Source organism: Bos taurus, chromosome 12 (genome assembly GCF_002263795.3).
Source record: "Bos taurus isolate L1 Dominette 01449 registration number 42190680 breed Hereford chromosome 12, ARS-UCD2.0, whole genome shotgun sequence".
NCBI lineage: Eukaryota > Metazoa > Chordata > Mammalia > Artiodactyla > Bovidae > Bos > Bos taurus.
In genome coordinates this window covers 58157831-58178580 of record NC_037339.1, presented here as the reverse complement: position 1 = coordinate 58178580, position 20750 = coordinate 58157831, and positions in this window count along the sequence as shown.

Below are 20750 nucleotides of genomic sequence, written 5' to 3'. Positions count from 1 at the left end.
AAAATGGTCATAGCTATGTTTCTATTCATAATAAAAATAAATACCTCACATTGTATTATTTAAAGTATTATATATTTTAAAATGTATTCATATAGAAACTAGAAGAATTACAAGTTTATAATTACAGTAATACTTATAAAATATCAAATACACAAGTGGAGTTCAAAACTACTACTTCCACTATATTTCTGATTTAGAGACATACATGATCAATTATTTGGGAATATATAATCATAGGAAGATTAATAGATGATGTTATCTATAAAATTGTTACAATCAGTGCTTGTTTTTAATACATCCCATATTGAAACAGTTTCAACAGTGTTCACACCAGGTGTAGGAAATTCCATTCTACCTACACACGTCACTGTAGCTTTGGTGTCACTTAATACTGTCTTTTCCCCTCTATTACTTTCAGTTTAAACCAGTTATATTATTTCCCTCAGTAGAACATATATTGATCAGTTGCTAAAGTCAATTGACAAGTCAGCTTAATAATATCAGTCTAACAACTAGTTTCTGGTCATAAAAAATAATACAAGTGTGTTTTTGTTGACACAGTGTTTTTCCAGAGACTAAGTTAGAACACATAAATGATCTAAACTGAAATACTTAAATGTGTAGACTGAAAAATATAAATAAAAAGCTTCAAGGTTAATTTCATTTCTTATTACATAAATATTCACATTTAAGTAGGGTTTGTGACCACAATAATTCCCCTATTAGCCACTCCAGGAATATATTAAGAGTCAAGTCAAAAGCAGCCAATGTTATTTCTGAAAACCAGTATAACTTACAGGAGGATGTGTCATACATTTTTTTAAAGGAGAGTGTGCAACACAAACCAGAATAGATCTAAACCAACTTTGTCTTTTGTCCTTTGCCTTTCATATATCAAGAATGGAAAAATACTGCAGGCTTTGCTGTGTTCTCAATACCATCCAGTGTGTTCATACACCAAGTACTGCTGTATTCAGAGGTAAAAGGAAAGCCCCATTTCTTAGACATTCCTTCAAGTTTTCCAAAACCAGGAATGTAGACACTTTTATAAAGCCTGATTTTCTCATCTAGCAATACATTATGAAAATACTCCCAAGCATCCTTTTAATAATAATGACTAGTAATAAATCAGTCTGCTTAATGACTACATAATAGTCCAAGGAAACGAAGTGGCATACTTTAACATAGCTTTCCCCATATTAATTATGTTTTTTGACTTTATGAAAAAAATTTCAATAAATTATCCTATATATGTATCCTGATTTAAAAAAACATGCTATGTATTACATCCTCTAGAATGAGATTGATGAACTGTATTTTTAATTTTAATATATTTTTCACATTGCTTTCTAAAACAGCTACTAACTCTACACGGTTCACCCAGCAATGTATAATAACATTTTCCCCCTCACTCCTTCCAAAAATATATATTACATAGAGTATATTATGATATGTGACTTTTGTTAATGTCAAGTAATATGTCATGGTTGCTCTAATTCTTATCCCTATAGTCAATAAGTTAGGCTATGGTTCCAAGTTTGTGTTGACTATTTGATTTTGATTTCCATTAAAAGTTCTCATAACGTATCTTGTCAAATTCTCTATTAGATTTAGCTCTTTCCTTCTTGTCACTATTTAAGTGCTCTTTATATATAAATACCCAAACTTTGTCATCTTTATTGCAATAAAGTTTCAGCATTTGTCTCTTGACTTCTTATGTATTCAAAAATTTTAAAATACACCTTTTATTATTTATCACCCTAATCAGGGCTTCCCAGGTGGCTCAGTGGTAAAGAATTCACATGCTAATGCAGGAGATGCAAGAGACTTAGGTTCGATCCCTGTGTCAGGAAGATCCTCTGGAAAAGGAAATGGCAACCCACTCCAGTAATTTTGCCTGAAAAGTCCCATGAACAGAGGATGGGCCACAGTGCATGGGGTCACAAAGAGCTGGATACGGCTGAGCATGCATGCTCCCATGGCGTGGCAATATTCTAATTGATCAGTGTGATGACTCACTCATTCTCCCATTCTTCTTATATATTTTGAAAATAATAGAGAATGAATCTCCTTTTCCAAGGTCATTTCATACCAAGGTATAAAACTCGTCACATACCCTGAAAAGTTGACTATTTGTTCACTCTAGAAATGTATCTATAGATCAAACAGATGTTGATTCTAATTGAACATGTCATTAGATATCATTAGGCCATTATCTGCATCAGAGATAAGAAAAATAAGTTTTTAAATGTGCCTCTGATTACTGTTTTATCCCTCAATGACAAAATGTCTTATCCACCTGATGTTACTCTGTCTTCAATCAAGGAAAAGGCTCTAGTGTCTCACATTGCACATGAAGTTATGGTTTCTTTAATCCACCTGCTTCTTCATTTTCTAAAGGTCAGTTGAATGATCTCAGAGATGATACAATTGTAATCAAAGAGATCAATTAATACAAAAATGTTTAAAATATGTTTAATTTTTCACAGTCTCTCTAAACATAAATTTGATAAAATCTATATAATCATAATTTATCACAGAAATGACCATGTTAATAGAGTTTGGCCAATTTTTTTCTGTATTTGCATAATGAAATTCAAGCATAAATCACTACAATTATTATTTGGCTAAATATACCTAAAAGTAAAGAGTTGTGTTTCAATAAAGAAATACAGGCACAGTGTTAAAATATATGTTATCAACACATACCATCAAGACCATGATGCCATATATAAGACAGAATTATGCATGAAAAATTTACATACAGTGACCCAATATAAACAAAGTGTTAATAAATATATTAATCACAATAAATCTTGAAATTGTAAAATTCAGGAAAATAATAATTACATAATATAAAATATTATTACATGACTACTGGAAAAACCATAGCCTTGACTAGATGGACCTTTGTTGGCAAAATAATGTCTTTGCTTTTGAATATGCTATCTAGATTGGTCATAACTTTCCTTCCAAAGAGTAAGTGTCTTTTAATTTCATGGCTGCAATGATCATCTGCAGTGATTTTGGAGCCCAAAAAATAAAGTCTTACACTGTTTCCACTGTTTCCCCATCTATTTCCCATGAAGTGATGGGACCAGACACCATGATCTTCATTTTCTGAATGTTGAGCTTTAAGCCAACTTTTTCACTCTCCTCTTTCACTTTCATCAAGAGGCTTTTGAGTTCTTATTCACTTTCTGCCATAAAGGTGGTGTCATCTGCATATCTGAGGTTATGGATATTTCTCCCTGCAATCTTGATTCCAGCTTGTGCTTCTTCCAGCCCAGCGTTTCTCATGATGTACTCTGCATAGAAGTTAAATAAGCCAGGTGACAATATACAGCCTTGAGGTACTCCTTTTCCTATTTGGAACCAGTTGGTTGTTCCATGTCCAGTTCTAACTGTTGCTTCCTGACCTGCATATAGGTGTCTCAAGAGGCAGGTCAGGTGGTCTGATATTCCCATCTGTTGAAGAATCTTCCACAGTTTATTCTCATCCACACAGTCAAAGGCTCTGGCATAGTCAATAAAGCAGAAATAGATGTTTTTCTGGAACTCTCTTCCTTTTTCCATGAACTGAACTGAACTGAAAATAGGTGTAATTTAACATTTAATTCTCTGTTTTCACAAAACCAGCGCTTCTATTTTAAAAATACCATACAGTTGTATTTCAAAACCAGTGGAATATTTCTCTCAGATCAGAAACAAAGTAGAGGGCATCAATGGCACTTTGGGAACAGTTCTGTCAAAAGGACAGTGGAAAGAAAAGTGAAAACAGCTAAGGCCAATTCCAGTCAAGTTTAATCTTATGCAGTTCAGTTCAGTTCAGTCGTGTCTGACTCTTTGCAACCCCATGAATCGCAGCACGCCAGGCCTCCCTGTCCATCACCAACTCCCGGAGTTCACCCAGACTCACGTCCATTGAGTCAGTGATGCCATCCAGCCATCTCATCCTCTGTCGTCCCCTTCTCCTGCCCCCAATCCCTCCCAGCATCAGAGTCTTTTCCAATGAATCAACTCTTCGTATGAGGTGGCCAAAGTACTGGAGTTTCAGCTTTAGCATCATTCCCTCCAAAGAAATCCCAGGGCTGATCTCCTTCAGAATGGACTGGTTGGATCTCCTTGCAGTCCAAGGGACTCTCAAGAAGCAGAATTTAATCAGATCAACATTATGTTCCCAAAATTGTCAGTCAGGTAAATTCTCTAATTTAAAACTGAATTGAGATACTCAAAAAGACTCCTGGTAATGACAATTAAATATTTATATTCATGTTTAGCTTTAATACACAGACTGCTTTTTCCATTAAATATGAAGATTTTATAGATCATATTTGTCAAAATCATTTTTTAGTATCTAAAAGCATCTGAAAGGTGGTACATATACACATACTAGTGTTGGGTTTAGAAACTACACATACTTAAATTGAATAAGTACTCATTATTGACATGGTACTGTGTATGTTTCCATTTATCACAGTTAATCCATTTTAATATATTCTATGCATCATTATATGAGCATATGAGGAGCATGGTTCAGAGAGATTTGAGTAACCTTCCCAATGTCACACATTTTGTAAGAGCCAGGATGAGAATTTAAATCCTCTGCCCACCTGCAACATTCTAGGTTTTTTCTTTTCTGAAAATCCACAAATTCTGAAAAGAGAAAGCTACTATTCATTGGTGACAATATGTCTATGATAAGATAAAAAGCTTCCATTTTTTATTTTTTCTAAATTTTGATATAAAATATATTAAGGTTTCATATAAGTTTTTGATTATCTCTCTCCCAGATCTCAGACATAATTAATTAGCACACTAATTTATATGCATTTCTCAGATGTTGAGTCATTTCAATCTATATCACTTTTCCTATTTAGAAATCTCCTTCATGTGAAATAATTTTAAAAAATGTATCTATTTAAATGTGTTAATGGCTGATTCATTTGTACAAGCAAAACACAAAAATGGTATTACACTTATAGGCTTTATTACATACATTTAGGTTTTATGATACTATTCTTTCGCTAATATTGGCCCAGGATATATATAGGTAAGGTATCCAAAGTATAAATCCTCTTATGCACCTACCAACTTTAAGATAAATTCTATTAGTAGAAAATATGTTTCATTTATGAAACCCTCAAGCCCTCTACAAGTGGCATTCACATATACCCACATCTTGAAATGATTGCAGGAATAAAAAACAGAGGACTTAAATACAGAGCACTAGAAATTTGTGTAAGAGCAAAACTAGGTGCTTCTACAGGATTAGGGTGATGATGTGAGTAAGAATACAAAATGACTTTTTGGAGAAGCAGATAAATTGGCTCTGATTGCTCATCATACTTTATCTGGAAGATTACAGAGCAACTAGGTTATTTCCGCGATCCTCCTGGGAACACCCTTCATGGATTCTTTTTTCATATGCTATGACACAGTTTATTCCACTCGTTTGTTACATGAATCAATTTTCAAACTATTTCTAAATAGTAAAGATTACTAGTTAATAAAACTGAGAAATGCAATTCTTGTCATTTCTTAAAACTATGTTTTGTCTTCTTAAACCATAACTTAGGACAACTGACTATGAATGATTCCATTTTATAAAAGTTCATGTTTCAATGCCATAATTGGGGACACACTATTAAATAACATACTTTTAGAGAAGCGCTACTTAGAAGATGATAAAAAACAAAATTCTCAAGACGTAAAACTGAAGGAAATCTTGGCAACATCTCTTCTATTATTCATATAAAAAATGAAGAAATCAAGATGCGGGACCTCCTTAGAGTCTTACAGCCAGATTGAAGACTTTGGCATAGTACTGTACATATTATTTATTCTTATACAGCCTATATTCTAAAATGTAAATTTAACACTACAAATTACAAACTTTATATTATAAATAATGAAGAGTTTCACTATGACTGTATTTTGGGAAAAAATATTTTAGCCAAAATACTAAGATCACTTAAAAGAGGAACTGCTTTAAATTTTTGTCAGGAAGGTGGGTATGACTTTTTTCATTGTTTCTGATGATAAAATAATGTAGTTCCTCAAGAAGGTAAATTTACAAAGCACTTTAACAATATTTATGACTGATGCACCAATTTAAGAAAGATAAGAAGTTTTGTGATTGTGAAACATTATTTGAGGTAAAGTTCTTTTATAATTAGAATTATAAGAGTCAAAGGTAGTCCATATTTGTGCCAATTGCTTCCTTTACATCTGTAGAGTCTTGAAGTTCAGTGTCTCCAGAAATTGTATGAGAATTACATTAGATGATACATGTCTACTGTGGTAGAAATTAAGTGCCTTTTTGGCTCCTCTAGAGAAATTACTAAAAAGACTAAGGAATCATAATATAGAATATTTCATTATACTTTTGAGGATTTATTCTCAGGCTTAGAATCATCTTGCATTTATTTGGATTTTTACGATATGAGAGGAAGACATCAAGAAGGAGATCTTATGGTATCGTTCACATATATCAACACATAAAACTAAGAGAATAAGTGAAAAAGTGAAAATGAAAACAGAAGTTGATCAGTTGCGTCTGACTCTTTGTGACCCTATGGACTGTAGGCAATCAGGCTACTCTGTCCATGGAAAAAAAAATAAGTGAATCAAAACAAATACAAGCAGAAAATGTATTTGCAGACATCATAAATGGAATACAAATACTGATATTTTTGAGAAAGCTGAATAGGATAAAATCAATAAATTTTCCCACGGATCGTGGACTTCTTTTGAATAAGTACATCACTAATAGTTGACATAGCCATAATGATGCTATCAACAGAATGCACTTTCTGTGCAATGCCTCAATATTTGTTATATTGATTCAGGATATTAATAATCAATATTCATTACTGGGGGGGTGGGGAGATGGTGAGATGTATGAAGAGAGTAACATGGAAACTTACATTACCATATATAAAATATATAGCCAATGGGAATTTGCTGTATGACTCAGAGAACTCAAACAGGGGCTCTGTATCAACCTAGAGGGGTGGGATGAGGGAGAGAGATGGGAGGGAAGTTCAAGAGAGGGGACATATATATACCTCTGGCTGGTTCATGTTGATGTATAACAGAAGACAACACAATTCTGTAAAGCAATTATGCTTCAATTTAAAAAAATAAAGAAATTTAAAAAAATCAATGTACATTTGTATCCTGTGAGTATCCTAGACTTAATATATAACCCCCTCAAATATATCAATATAATATTTTATCATCAGTGATGCAAGAAAAAAATCAAAATTTTAAGACTAAAATCACTCATGGGCTTATTTTTAAGGTAATATGATTTATTTAGAGACAACTCAACAACTTTCAGTGAAGTAGGGTTTTCCACTTCAGATTTAAATTCAAATTTAATGGACATTAAATGCACAGTTTAAGAGTAAATGAAACTGCTATACTTAAACATGAACCTGATGATTTTGAGAATATCCAAAACATCATTATAGTCTCCTTGGTAAAATTTCTGCAAAGTAGAATGCAAACACAATAGCTACTTAGTTAACTGAACCTAACTAGTGTGTCTTTGCTTCTCTGAAGAAAGGCTGTGAAGTGAATGAGGTGGCATCGAGGGAAACACAGCAAATGAAGCCAAGAGGTCCCAAGTTATAATCAGGTCTCCAGCACCATTAAAGGAAGGAATTTCCTGGCTCATGTACTTTATAATTATGGTTTCTAGAGTGATAACATCCCTTTTGTAGAGATGGAAATGTCAGGATATTATAACTTGATAGAAGCAGTTGCCTGGAATTTAATATGGGTGAGGAATTGGTCCAAGCACTTCCAACGTCTGTAACAGCTCTGTAGGTAGGTACTGTAGTAATCACCACTATACAGGTGAATATAGTGAATCACTAAGCAATTAAGTGATCTGCCCAAGGTAACACAGATGTCAACGTCAGGATTTGAATTCACAGTGACTAGTTCTAAGTCCAAGACCTTAAAACACTATGAATATCATCTCTATTTAGATAGAAGGTAATGTCATTATTTAATCACTGTAACAGCAAATTAAAGTGCAGATCTCAAATTTTCTGGCTATCTCAAAGATAAACAAAACAATAATTCTTTGCATGGAATAAACATAAGAAGAATGGCTAATAAGAACACTGTAGTGGCTATACCTCTCTCCTCCCACCCCCACCCTCTCTTCTACTTGAACTGAGTCCTAACTAGAATAGTCAGAAACTTCATTCCTTCAATAGAGGATTCATGTATTTTAACCTTAAAATCTCCCATTTATTTTATAAAGCAACTGTTACCTATTAAGGACAAAGAATACATTTCAATTATTTTTTTAAATGAAAAGAAAATCTGCTTGTGTCACCTAGTTACCTAGAAAGACTTGATACTTTCTTGCTTCTGAGTCACATTTCTATAGTTACTCTGGTAGTGTGTTTCCATAAATATTAAAAGAGCACTGCTGTATGGAAACACTTTTTTTTTTTTTGTCACTTCCCCAAGGTGGACAATTGTATAATGGTAATTTTGATATCCATGCCTTTATTCCACTAGGTTCACAACAAAGTTATGGTTGTACAGAGTTTTGCACAAGTATGGTGGTTTTCTCATCCTGCTATACTTCCTAGGGTTTAATATACCAAAACTAGGATACAGAAAAGGAATATTTCATAACCTGAGCAAGGGTGGAAGCAATCTCTGAAAGTGAAAGTGTTGGTCTCTCAGTCATGTCTGACTCTTTGTGACCCCATGACTGTAGCCCACCAGGCTCCTCTGTCCATGGAATTCTCCAAACAAGAAAACTGGTGTGGGTAGCCATGCTCTTATCCAAGGGATCTACCCGACCCGGGATCAAACCCAGGTCTCCAACACTGCAGGAAGATTTTGTACCATCTGAGCTATTAGGTAAGACCTCCAATTAGCCTGAGAACTAGGAAAAAAAATAACGTGTTCAATCCTGATACCTTAAAACTATAATGGAATTGAAGGACTTGAAGATGGAATCAAATGAATAATAAATCAGAGTTGATGATTTAGAAGAGACTCACTCAATAGAGAGGAAAAACAAAGTATTAAATCAGAACTGGAAGGGACCAAAAAAGAGACATTTGCTTTTCTGAAGAGCCCTTGGGAAAGAAGCACCCATGGTAATGGCATCCAACTGAGGATTAAAGATTGTATGGCTTTTGAGGAGCCGGGGTGATGCACTGAAGAGGATAAACAGGCTGGCATAACTAGTACTTCTTTAAACCTCATTTTCTTGTGGAACCTGCAAAATTTTCAAGATGCAGTAAAATCCTTCTTTGAAATCCTGAATTCAAAGACAACATGTGTCTAAATGTGTGTGTGTTTGCGCATCTTACATAGAGTAGGATCACTGGTGAAGAGTGTGCTACCCTTCCATTCCACTTGGTTTGTAGTATTGCTAGTACAAAGAAGCTGGGATTTTAGCCAATGGAGTATTAATGGCACAAATAATCATCTAATTCTTGGTATCTGAATATATTTCCAATAATGACTCATGATCTTTCAAGATAAAAGAGAATTGGCGATGTAGTAAAAATATTCTGTTCTAAAAATTAGTGGCTTTTATGAAGAAAAGCCTGAAACATATTGTAGAGTTCAGGAGTGGGATGTCAACTAAGGGTAGTAGGAATCATTTTGAGGGTATTGGTATATCTTTGAAGAAAACTGTCTACTTCTGTCTCACTCAACCTCTGCCACAATCCCATACAGTGACATGGATTTGGTTTTTCCCCATAATTGTCATAATCTGTTAAGGCTATAGGTGACCATATATCCCTCAGCATGGACATTATAGTTTGAAGAACATGACCCAGATATTCTTACTGTGTTTGTCAATTCTTACTACTGCCCAGGTTGTCTTTTCGAAATACTCAAGTCTTTGTATCATAGGGAGCTTTTACTTCCACTATGAACAAATTTTGATTCTATGTGATTCTGGAAAAAAAAAAAAGAACAAATGTATATAAAAATATAGATCAGCATTTTCAAACATATAATTTTTTAAAAAAGAGAAAACAGTAGTGAGCTTGGAAGGCATATAATGTCCTCTTATTAGTTCCCCATCCTTCCATCAATATCATCTGCCTTTTATAATTTATAAACATATAAAAAAACAGGTAATTTACTCAGCCTGGCTCCATATTTAGTGATATATCTGAGACAGAGAATACAGCCAAAGTAACTAAAATAAGCAGACCTCTACAAAATTTGACCCGTTAGAATAGCTTATGTATTCCCTCTAATTTATTTTTCATTTTTTTTATTTTTTATTTATTTTTTTATCTCTTTTTTCTTTTTTTTTCTTTAAAATATTTTCTAATAATCATTTAACTTTTCTTACATGTGTTCCCCATCCTGAACCCTCCTCCCTCCTCCCTCCCCATACCATCCCTCTGGGTCGTCCCAGTGCACCAGCCCCAAGCATCCAGCATCGTGCATTGAACCTGGACTGGCATCTCGCTTCATACATGACATTTCACATGTTTCAATGCCATTCTCCCAAATCTTCCCACCCTCTCCCTCTCCCACAGAGTCCATAAGACTGTTCTATACATCAGTGTCTCTTTTGCTGTCTCGTATACAGGGTTATCGTTACCATCTTTCTAAATTCCATATATATGCATTAGTATACTGTATTGGTGTTTTTCCTTCTGGCTTACTTCACTCTGTATGGTGCTGGTAAGTCAAAAAAGAGGGTTTAAAAAATTCTTTTTATTTTATTTGGAAGAGGTCAGCCACCACTTTTGTATTCTTTTTCTAGATAATGGCATGATTCCTGTTACAGTCATGGATGAGGGCTATGCAGCCATAGCTAACTGGAGGGTAAGGAGCAGGAACACATTTGCTCATTCTTGGTAATTGACTAGTTCCTTTTTCTCTGACATTAGTGAGTTTGTCTTTGATAAACATTTATTCTCGATGCAGTGGGAAGCCCTGAAAATTCTTCTTTTTAGTGAGAAATAATTAAGGCCTGCAAGACATCTCTACCACACTGGACTTTGTTTTAAGAGCAAGTGACTAAGTAAACAAGAACTGCTTTAGGGGACAAAAAAAAAAAAAACTACAAAACTTTTGGCAGACAGTGGTGCCTATTTTAGCTTCATTGAAACAAAGGCATTTATAGTAAGCAAAGGATCACATTTCAGTGTTACAATATGTTTCACAGAGAATACTAAATGTGTGGGAACAGAAATTCCTTCCCTTCAGTTACGAGGTCCTTATGGACTAAAGAAAGAGTTCTCCTTCTTTGGACTTCTTTGGGGCAATAGAAGACTCAGCTCAAAAAAGAGTTCCTCTGAAATGTACCTACAGAATCATGAAGATTTAATGGCACTATTAATACTGAACAATATTTAACAAAAACTCTCTTCTTTCTTCTTTTTTGCCCTTCTTTGACTTTGGAAGAAAATTAAATGAGCTGTTGAATACAAAGTCTTGTGCTGCCACCTACATAGTATAGTAACAGAGTCCAGTAAATTAAAATCTAAGAAAATATTCTCTTTGAAAAATGTTGTGGACATAGGTCATTGTTTCTCATTATGTTGCAGAAGGCACAGGCTTGGGAAAGGTGAATACCTTCACTTGGGTTTTCCAGAGTTTAAAAAAAAAACCTTATAACAGCACAACTAACTTCTTCAGAGAAGATTCCTTTAAATTGAGTTTACATGTGTAGGTTATTGAATACATTCACCTGACATGGGCTAGTAATTATACACTGATATTCAAGTTAACACTGGAAAAATATTGGCCATAAAATATTTGGGAATTGATTAATCAATCATCTAAAATCGGTATTTACCACAGACAGTACTAAAATAAGGATTCCCATTGTAATTCCTAGAGCAGTGACTAGAATTGAAATTATAAAAATAATATCAATAAAAGAGATATAGCTAAAAAACAATAAAAGACATAGAAAGTGATCCTAAAATTACTCAGTTAATCCAAATGAAGGTAGGAAAGAAGGAATAAAAGAGATGAGCCATACAAAAGTAAATAGGAAGATAATACCCTAAAAATGAGCCATATTAAAATCATATTAAATGTAATTGAGATAAAGTATTAATGACTAATGTTACCTTGATTAATTTTAATAAGACAAAGGTCCTAAACATATGTTCCCAACAAATGAAAGCAAATATAAAAGCAAAGATGACTTAAAAGTGAAATGATAAGAAAAGATGTACCATGCAAATGGTATCATAAGAAAGCTGTTAAACTTAAAGGCTTTTGAACAGCAAAGAAAGAAAGAAAGTGAAGTTGCTCAGTTGTGTCCGACTCGTGACCCGATGGACTGTAGCCTACCAGGATCCTCTGTCCATGAGATTTTCCAGGCAAGAGTACTGGAGTTGATTGCCATTTCCTTCTCCAGGGGATCTTCCCGACCCAGGGATTGAACCCAGGTCTCTGCATTGTAGGCAGACACTTTACTGTCTGAGCCACCAGGGAAGTCCTTTGCACAGCAAAGGAAACAATAAACAAGATTAAAAGTCAACCTTCAGAATGGGAGAAAATAAATGCAAATGAAACAACTGACAAAGGATTAATCTCCAAAATGTACAAGCAGCACATGCAGCTCAATACTAGAAAACCAAACAACCCAATCAAAAAGTGTGTGGAAGACCTAAGAGACATTTCTCCAGAGAAGACACACAGACAGCCAATAAATCCATGAAAAGATGCTCAGTATCACTCATTATTAGAGAAATGCGAATCAAAACCACAATGAGGTATCACCTTTCACCAGTCAGAATGGCCATCGTTAAAAAAATCTACAAACAATAAATGCTGGAGGTGGTGTGGAAGAAAGGGAACCCTCTTGCACTGTTAGTGGGAATGCAAATTGATACACCACTATCGAGAACAGTCTGGAGATTCCCTAAAAAAACAAGGACTAGAACTAACATATGACCCAAGAATCCCACTACTGGGCATATACAATGAGAAAACCATAATTAAAAGAGATTTATATACCCTAAGGTTTGTTGCAGCACTTTTTACAATAGCTAAGACATGGAAGCAATCTAGATGTCCATTGACAGGTGAAAGGATACAGAAATAGTGGTAAATATACACAATAGAATATTACTCAGCTATAAAAAAGAACACATTTGAGTCAGTCCTAATGAGGTGAATGAACCTAGAGCCTATTACACAGAGTGAAGTCAGAAAGAGAAAGATAAATATTGTATACTAATGCATGCATTTGGAATCTAGAAAGATGGTACTGATTAACCTGTTTGCAGGGCAGCAATGGGGATGCAGACATAGAGAACAGACTTTGGACACAGGGGATGGAGAAGGTGGGGCAAATGAAGAGAATAGTATGTAAACATACACATTATCAAATGTAAAATAGATAGCAAGTGGGAATTTGCTGTGTGACACAGGGAGCTCAACCCAGGACTCTGACAACCTAGAGGGGTTGGACAGGGAAGGGGATAGGAGGGAGCTTCAGAAAGGAAGGGACACATGTATACCTGTGGCTGTTTCTTGCTGCTGTATGCAGAACTCAATACAATATTGCAAAGCATTATCCTCCAATTAAAAAAACACAAAAAAAGAAAGCTGGGAGGTTATATTAATATTAAAAAAGCATAATTAAATGTAACATAACTTATGATATAAAGTGGATTGTACATCATAACAAAAAGATTAACTCATCAATAAAATAAAATAATCCTTAGAATATATGCATCTAACAACAGAACTTCAAATATACTTAAAGCTAACTTTGAGACCTAAAAGTATAAAAACACAAATCTAGAATTATAATTGGTAACTTGAACAGTCTTAGTAAATTGACAAAGCACACAGATTCACACACATACACAAATGTGCTTGTGTGTGTGTGTGTGTATAAGGTACATACATATGTGTGTGTATAAAGTTAAGAATAAAACAGATTTGAACAACATCCTTAAATAACGTGACCTAATTTACACTATAACACTATTCCTACTGCAAATACACATTTTTAAGTATACTTTGAACATAAAATAATACATTGGCCACATCATAAAACAGATATCAATACATTATAAACTATTGAAATCAGTCATAGTCTAGTCTGTGACTATTCCAAGTCTTTTCTGAATTAGAAAACTGTATCTGAGACTATCTAAAAATAGCTAGGCTTGAAGGTGACTTGTATCCAATATATCCAATAATTTTACCCTCATTCTCCCTGTTTGTATATATGCCTGTAAACAGGGAAGCAATAGATAGATAGGCTCACTTTTGCTCTCAGGTCTAATACACATATTCAAAGGAAATCACCAAAGCACCTGCTGTCAAATGGGACACAGTTGATTTTCTAAGTGCAAATAAATTTTATTTTTCATCTAGTGATTAACCTGTATGTACACATCCTCTAAGATAGAACACTTGTAATTGTGGCACAGGTGGAGTGGGATTTAGGTATGAAAATCATTCAGAATTAACTGCAAGATCTTTGCTATCAAATCAAATATTAAAAAGATTTGTAGAATAAACCTACATTGTGTTGGTTATAAAAAAGAAAATTAAAGGATGATGCTGTTAATTCTTATAATATAAATATCATCCCTACAATTTAATTTTCCTGTTTTCCAGGTCCATAAACAAATTCTAAATAGTTCTGTGGCAATTTTAGAAATTATATAATTAGATCATTATAATTTCTTCATCAGGCTATGATTTCATTATTCAATGAAATTCCCCAAGTGTTATGATAATGAAAATCTCTAAGTACTTCTAAACTTAAGGAAAATATTTTGCTTTAATACCATAAAAACATTCATTGCGTTTTTTATACTGACTAGCAGAAAAAATATAGCACATTATATTGGAAATCTACAAAATTTCTGGACATACTAATTTAGTTGTTAACAGATTTCAAAACTTAGACTACATGTTAAAGAGCATAAAGACAACATCAATGATTTAAGGAACATTAAAAATTCAACAAGCAAAAAAAAAAAGAAAAAAAAAAAAAAACTGGTGACTCAGTTAGTAAAGAATCCACCTACAATGCAGGAGACCCCAGTTTGATTTTGATTCCTGGGTTGGGAAGATCCCCTGGAGGAGGGCATGGCAATCCACTTCAGTATTCTTGCATGGAGAATCTCCATGGACAGAGGAGCCTGGAAGGTACAGTCCATGGGATTGGAAATAGTTGGACATGGCTAGTGACTGAGCACACAGAACATTATATTTACCTTGATTGTAATGTTCTTTATTTTGCCTCAGCATTTAATGTGAAAGTTATATTACAGTCTATTCTAAGATAAAAATAAAATACTTTATACTTAAGAGATGTAACATTTATTTTCACTATTCTTCATTATATGGGTTGTTATAGAATGGTGTGTGTTTTGGGTTTAGCTTATAAGCTAGATGAAGATACATGGTATGATAAAAAGGTGTAGTAATTGAAATCTTTCATGAAATCATTATTTTTGGAAGATTTCATAATAACATTCTTATGAAATCCAAATGAAAGGAGGAAAACTGTGGGTTGTTCACACATTTTTGAATCTTCTTTTTTGCGTTGAAATTAGCTATGATCATCCTTAGGTGGTTATGGTGAAATAGTCACATCAGTACATTCAGCCATTGGGTTTTCCAGAAAACACATTTGCCATTTCACCATTATAGTTTAGGAAAGGCCCAGTTAATCCTGCAGTTTCTATAATGGTGGTCTCCAATTCAACCTTAGCTTGAATTTAATGAATGTTTCCTCTAAATTCACAAGGAATGTTGTGCTTACGATTATAGAGATACAGAAAATTACTTCCATGGACCAGAATAGCAGTGCCCAAGAATGCCAGTATAATTGGGCATTCCCAACTGGATGACATTCAATCACAGGCAATAAATCACAAAATAGATATAAACCCAAAGCTAATGGGAACCAGAACTCTGTATCTAGTTTGACTGAATTTGCTTTTTTCAACTTTAAATTTGTTTTATTCTATTTGGATATGTTCTCATATACCACTCAATGACTCGATAAAATGAAGCATTTAAAAAACATAGTGAAAGTGAAAGTGAAGTCGCTCAGTTGTGTCCGACTCTTTGTGACCCCATGGACTGTAGCCTACCAGGCTATTCCATCCATGGGATTTTCCAGGTGAGAGTGCTGGAGTGGATTGCCATTTCCTTCCCCAGGGGATATTCCCGACCCAGGAATCGAACCCAGGTCACCCGCAGTGTGGGCAGATGCTTATATTTGGTTACCAAAAAAGAGAGGGAAGAGGAAGGGACACATTAGGGATATGGTATTATAAGCAACAATGATACATAACACAGGGACTAGCTAACAGTCATTGGCTTATAATAACTTTTAATGAAGTATAATCTATAAAAATGTTGATTTACCATTCAGCAAACCAGAAACTAATATAATATTTTATATGAACTGCACTTAAATAAAAAAACACATATATCTGTTGTTAAAGCATGTATTTGCTTTTCACATATTTTGTTTCAAGAGATAACTTTCAGATTAAAGACAGGTATAATTCAGGAATAGAATATGATATAAAAATCCCTGTTGCTAAAAATAAACTACTTGTAAAAGAGTAATATAAGCAGCAGGGAGCGTAATGGGGTACTATGTTTACCTAGTAGAAATATAAAGATTTAAAGGAACACTTTTTGGAAAATCTGTTGCAGATTAATAATCAGAAACAGACAGGCTGTGGGTAGAAGGGAAGGGAGAGAGATGAGAGAGAGAGGGAGGGAGAGAGAGAGAATATGAGACAATGAGTGAGACTGTGAAGGGAGAAAATAGGCAGAAGCATGGAGTAGTTCAAACTGTTTTAACTATACAATTGTGGGTTTTGTCAAGATTCCAGTTTATTTGATATAATTAAACTACCTGATAGAATTAGAGACTGGTCTAATACTCTTATGGGCTTCCCAGGCCACTCAGTGGAAACGAATCTACCTGCTTGCAGGAGATTCAGGAGATGCGAATCTGCCTGCTTGCAGGAGATTCAAGAGACGCAGGTTTGATCCCTGTGTTGGGAAGATCCCCTGGAGGAGGGCATGACAACCCATTTGAGTATTCTTCCCTGAGGAGTCTGGCGGGCCAGTCCATAGGGTCACAAAGTTAGACATGACTGAACAACTGAGCAGGCATGCTCTAGGGCTCCTATATTTCACTCCTCATTGTCTTGGTAATAGAAAACCCATTTGGTGATAATGAAACTATAATGAGAAAAAAAATCATGAAAATAAAAATGCAATGTGAACAATTTCTAGATATGACCTAGTTAGTTGCACTTTTGGAGATGGAATGAAGAAAAGTTTGGGTGAGGTTTTCCACATAAAAACATGCCATTTTATAGAAGAAGAATATAACTTATGAGTTAAGTGGAACCTATAAGCCAAGGGAGATCTTTTGAGTCTTGTTTTCTTGTTTCTCCTGCATGGGAGGGCTTTAGTCATTGTAATGTTTAGTAATCCATCATATATTTGTGTGACCAGGTTTTCTCATTTAGGCTTCTCACATATTACTCCTCATAAGTGAAAGCTCTGGTATTAGAAACGCAAAATTGGGAAAGCACAGATACTCCAGAGGGTTCAGAGTAAACTAGGTAGCCTTTGAGTAAAAGTTCTAATATCTACTTTGAAGGACTGGGCCTTCTCATAGAGGAGGATTAGACAGGAGTTAACAATGCATCTGCCTGCAATGTGGGAGACCTGGGTTCAATTCCTGAGTCAGAAAGATCGCCTGGAAAAGGAAATGGCAACCCAGTCCAGTATTCTCACCTGGAGAATCCCATGGACAGAGGAGCCTGGAGGGTTACAGTTCATGGGATCACAAGAGTCAGACATGACTTAGTGCTATCGTATCTTCTTGACAGTGCATAAAGAGCAATGGTCCAGGGTCTATGGACTTAGAAAACCATCCTATGCTGATGGGGATAAAGAGGGACTCTGTCACAGCCCAACATGCATACTTGGGTCTGTTTTCATTAGAGACTTTAGACCTAGATCCATGTAATCTTAGTTCACTGAAAGGATGGTTTAGAAATAGGAGAGACATTTTTTTTTTTTTCCCCTCAAGGAAATACAGAGAAGAGGTACCCAGTTAGTGGAGGACAAAAGCTTTGCATCAGTGGAGAAAAACAACTCTTAAAGTATGGGTATTATGGAAAAACAAACACACACACACAAGTTTCTTTATCTGAGACAACCATCATGAAGTCCAGGAAGATTAAAACAGAAAATATATCAGTAGGACAGGGGTGACATCTGTAAGATATGGCTATGACATATCCAGGGGTTGAGAGATAGGATAAAGCCACTTTTTAAAACTGTCAAACTGTAACATCTAGAATATGTGCATAAAACTAGGAGGCTCTTAACAAGTACTTGTATTTGAAATGATGGGGAAACCCCCCAAAAAACCTTAAATACCTTCCTATTCCTCTATAAATGTATAGTCTACTAAATTATGTATTGGATCTCTTTATTGGTTGTGCATTTAATTTGAATATTTTCTTCATTACAACACAATCACAAATCACCCGAACTGACCACTTTCTGCTGATTTTATTCTTTAACTTTTTTTTTTTTTTTTTTTTACTATTAACGCATGGACAGAGAAGCAGAGTAGGCTACAGTCCATGGGGTCACTGAGAGTTGGACACGGCTGAGCAACTTCACTTCACTTCACCTCAAGCTCTATGCCTTTTTCCTCCTTCTAAACCGTCGTCTCACTGACAGCTTCCTGTTAATATTTGTCTCAAAGGTATAATAAGAATAACAAGAAACTATATTACAAGAGACTTATAAATTTTGATGTTTCATATCTTCAAAAGAACTTTTTTATTTAGGTATGACTTAAACCTTATAAAGTATACATATGGAAAATATACAGTTCAAATAACGGTTACAATATTAAAATGCACATGTACCTACTTCTACTTAGACTTTATGTGTTGATGTGTCCATTTTCATTACCTTCCTTCAATACTACTATTTTATTTTGAATATTTTATAAATGTAGTAATCTCACTAAGTTCTCTTTTGTGTCTGACTTTTATTCAGACAAAATTATTTTGCAACATTCATCTATGATATTCTTTTATATTTCAGAATCATTTTAATTGTAGGAATAAGCCTTAGTTACTGTTTTAATCCTTTCTACTTCTGATAGTGTTAAAGTTAAATACAAAATGGAGGTCAGATCTGAGAATTTCCTGATAAACCATTTCAGTCACATAAAAAAACTGGTAAGTAGCTTTAGTCTTGTCCGACTCTGTGCGACCCCATAGACGGCAGCCAACCAGACCCCGTCGTCCCTGGGATTCTCCAGGCAAGAACACTGGAGTGGATTGCCATTTCCTGCTCCAATGCATGAAAGTGAAAAATGAAAGTGAAGTCGCTCAGTCGTGTTGGACTCTTAGCGATCCCATGGACTGCAGCCTACCAGGCTCCTCCATCCGTGGGATTTTCCAGGCAAGAGTACTGGAGTGGGTTGCCATTGCCTTCTCTAAGCCAAACTAAGCCTAGGTTATTTCTTAAATGTAAGCAAAATCAAACTTAGCTTTTTTTTAATGTAAATGTCTCTGATTAATTGTGAAAGAAACATCATCTTCTTAAAAGTGGTATAATGTAATTACTTTAACCAATCCCCTTATCTGAAAACCTCCACTGTGATAACCAATCATTGTAAAGATGAAACAACTTTCTCATTTTAATTTTATAAGCTATGCTGCTGTAAGGCCATGTCTTTGAGCTTCATATCAGATTTGGGTGTGAAAGCTCCTAGTTCACAAAATGTTCTTAAATGCACAATAAATTCTCACTAAATACCATTTTATTGATCCAGTAGTTTTAATTTTGCTATTTAGGGATTTGAATGTTTCCACTTTGAAACTTTACAAATATTGCTTTGAACATTCTTGAACATGTCTTTAGGTGAAGGTGAGATTAGGTGAAGTCGCTCAGTCGTGTCCGACTCTTTGCGACCCCACGGACTGTAGCCTACCAGGCTCCTCCATCCATGGGATTTTCCAGGCAAAAGTACTGGAGTGGGTTGCCATTTCCTTCTCCAGAGGATCTCCCCAACCCAGGGATCGAACCCAGGTCTCCCGCATTGTAGGCAGACGCTTTACTGTCTGAGCCACCAGGGAAGTCATGTCTTTAGTCATGTCTTTAGAACATGTCTTTAGGTACACATATTTATGTACTTCTCTTAGTGCATTTTTTGTTTTTCAGCCATAGGTTAAACAGATGTTGGTTTTCAATAGTTATTGTCAAAAGGGTTTCTAAAGAGCTCATAAAATTTAAACTCCTAGTACCATTACTACTGATCTATCTAATTAACATTATCCAACACACATTACTCTGAGTTCTATTTTGTCTAAACTTTAGCCATTCTAGTGTTAGTTTTTTATAATAAATTTTGAAGTTTGGGGAGAAAATGATTTCTGAGAAAAAAAGGAGTCCCTGCATTCTAGAATGGAAATTGAGGTTTGTCTTCAAGGCAAATTTTTCTTGTTGTTGGGGGCAGGCAATACGTAGGGGTGCTGGTCATTATATGCAGTTCTTGTGGAAGTCCTAAATGTGGAAAAATTTTAAATAATTCAGTGCTTCAGAATGAGTTGTTTAATAAATGCTCCATTCTGAAATGTATTTTTAAAAATAAAATGACAGCAATGTACCCTGCAAAACAGAACTTGTAAACCTGCAAAAAATCTGTGTTTACTAGGGACATTTTTACTTATTTCCTTAGT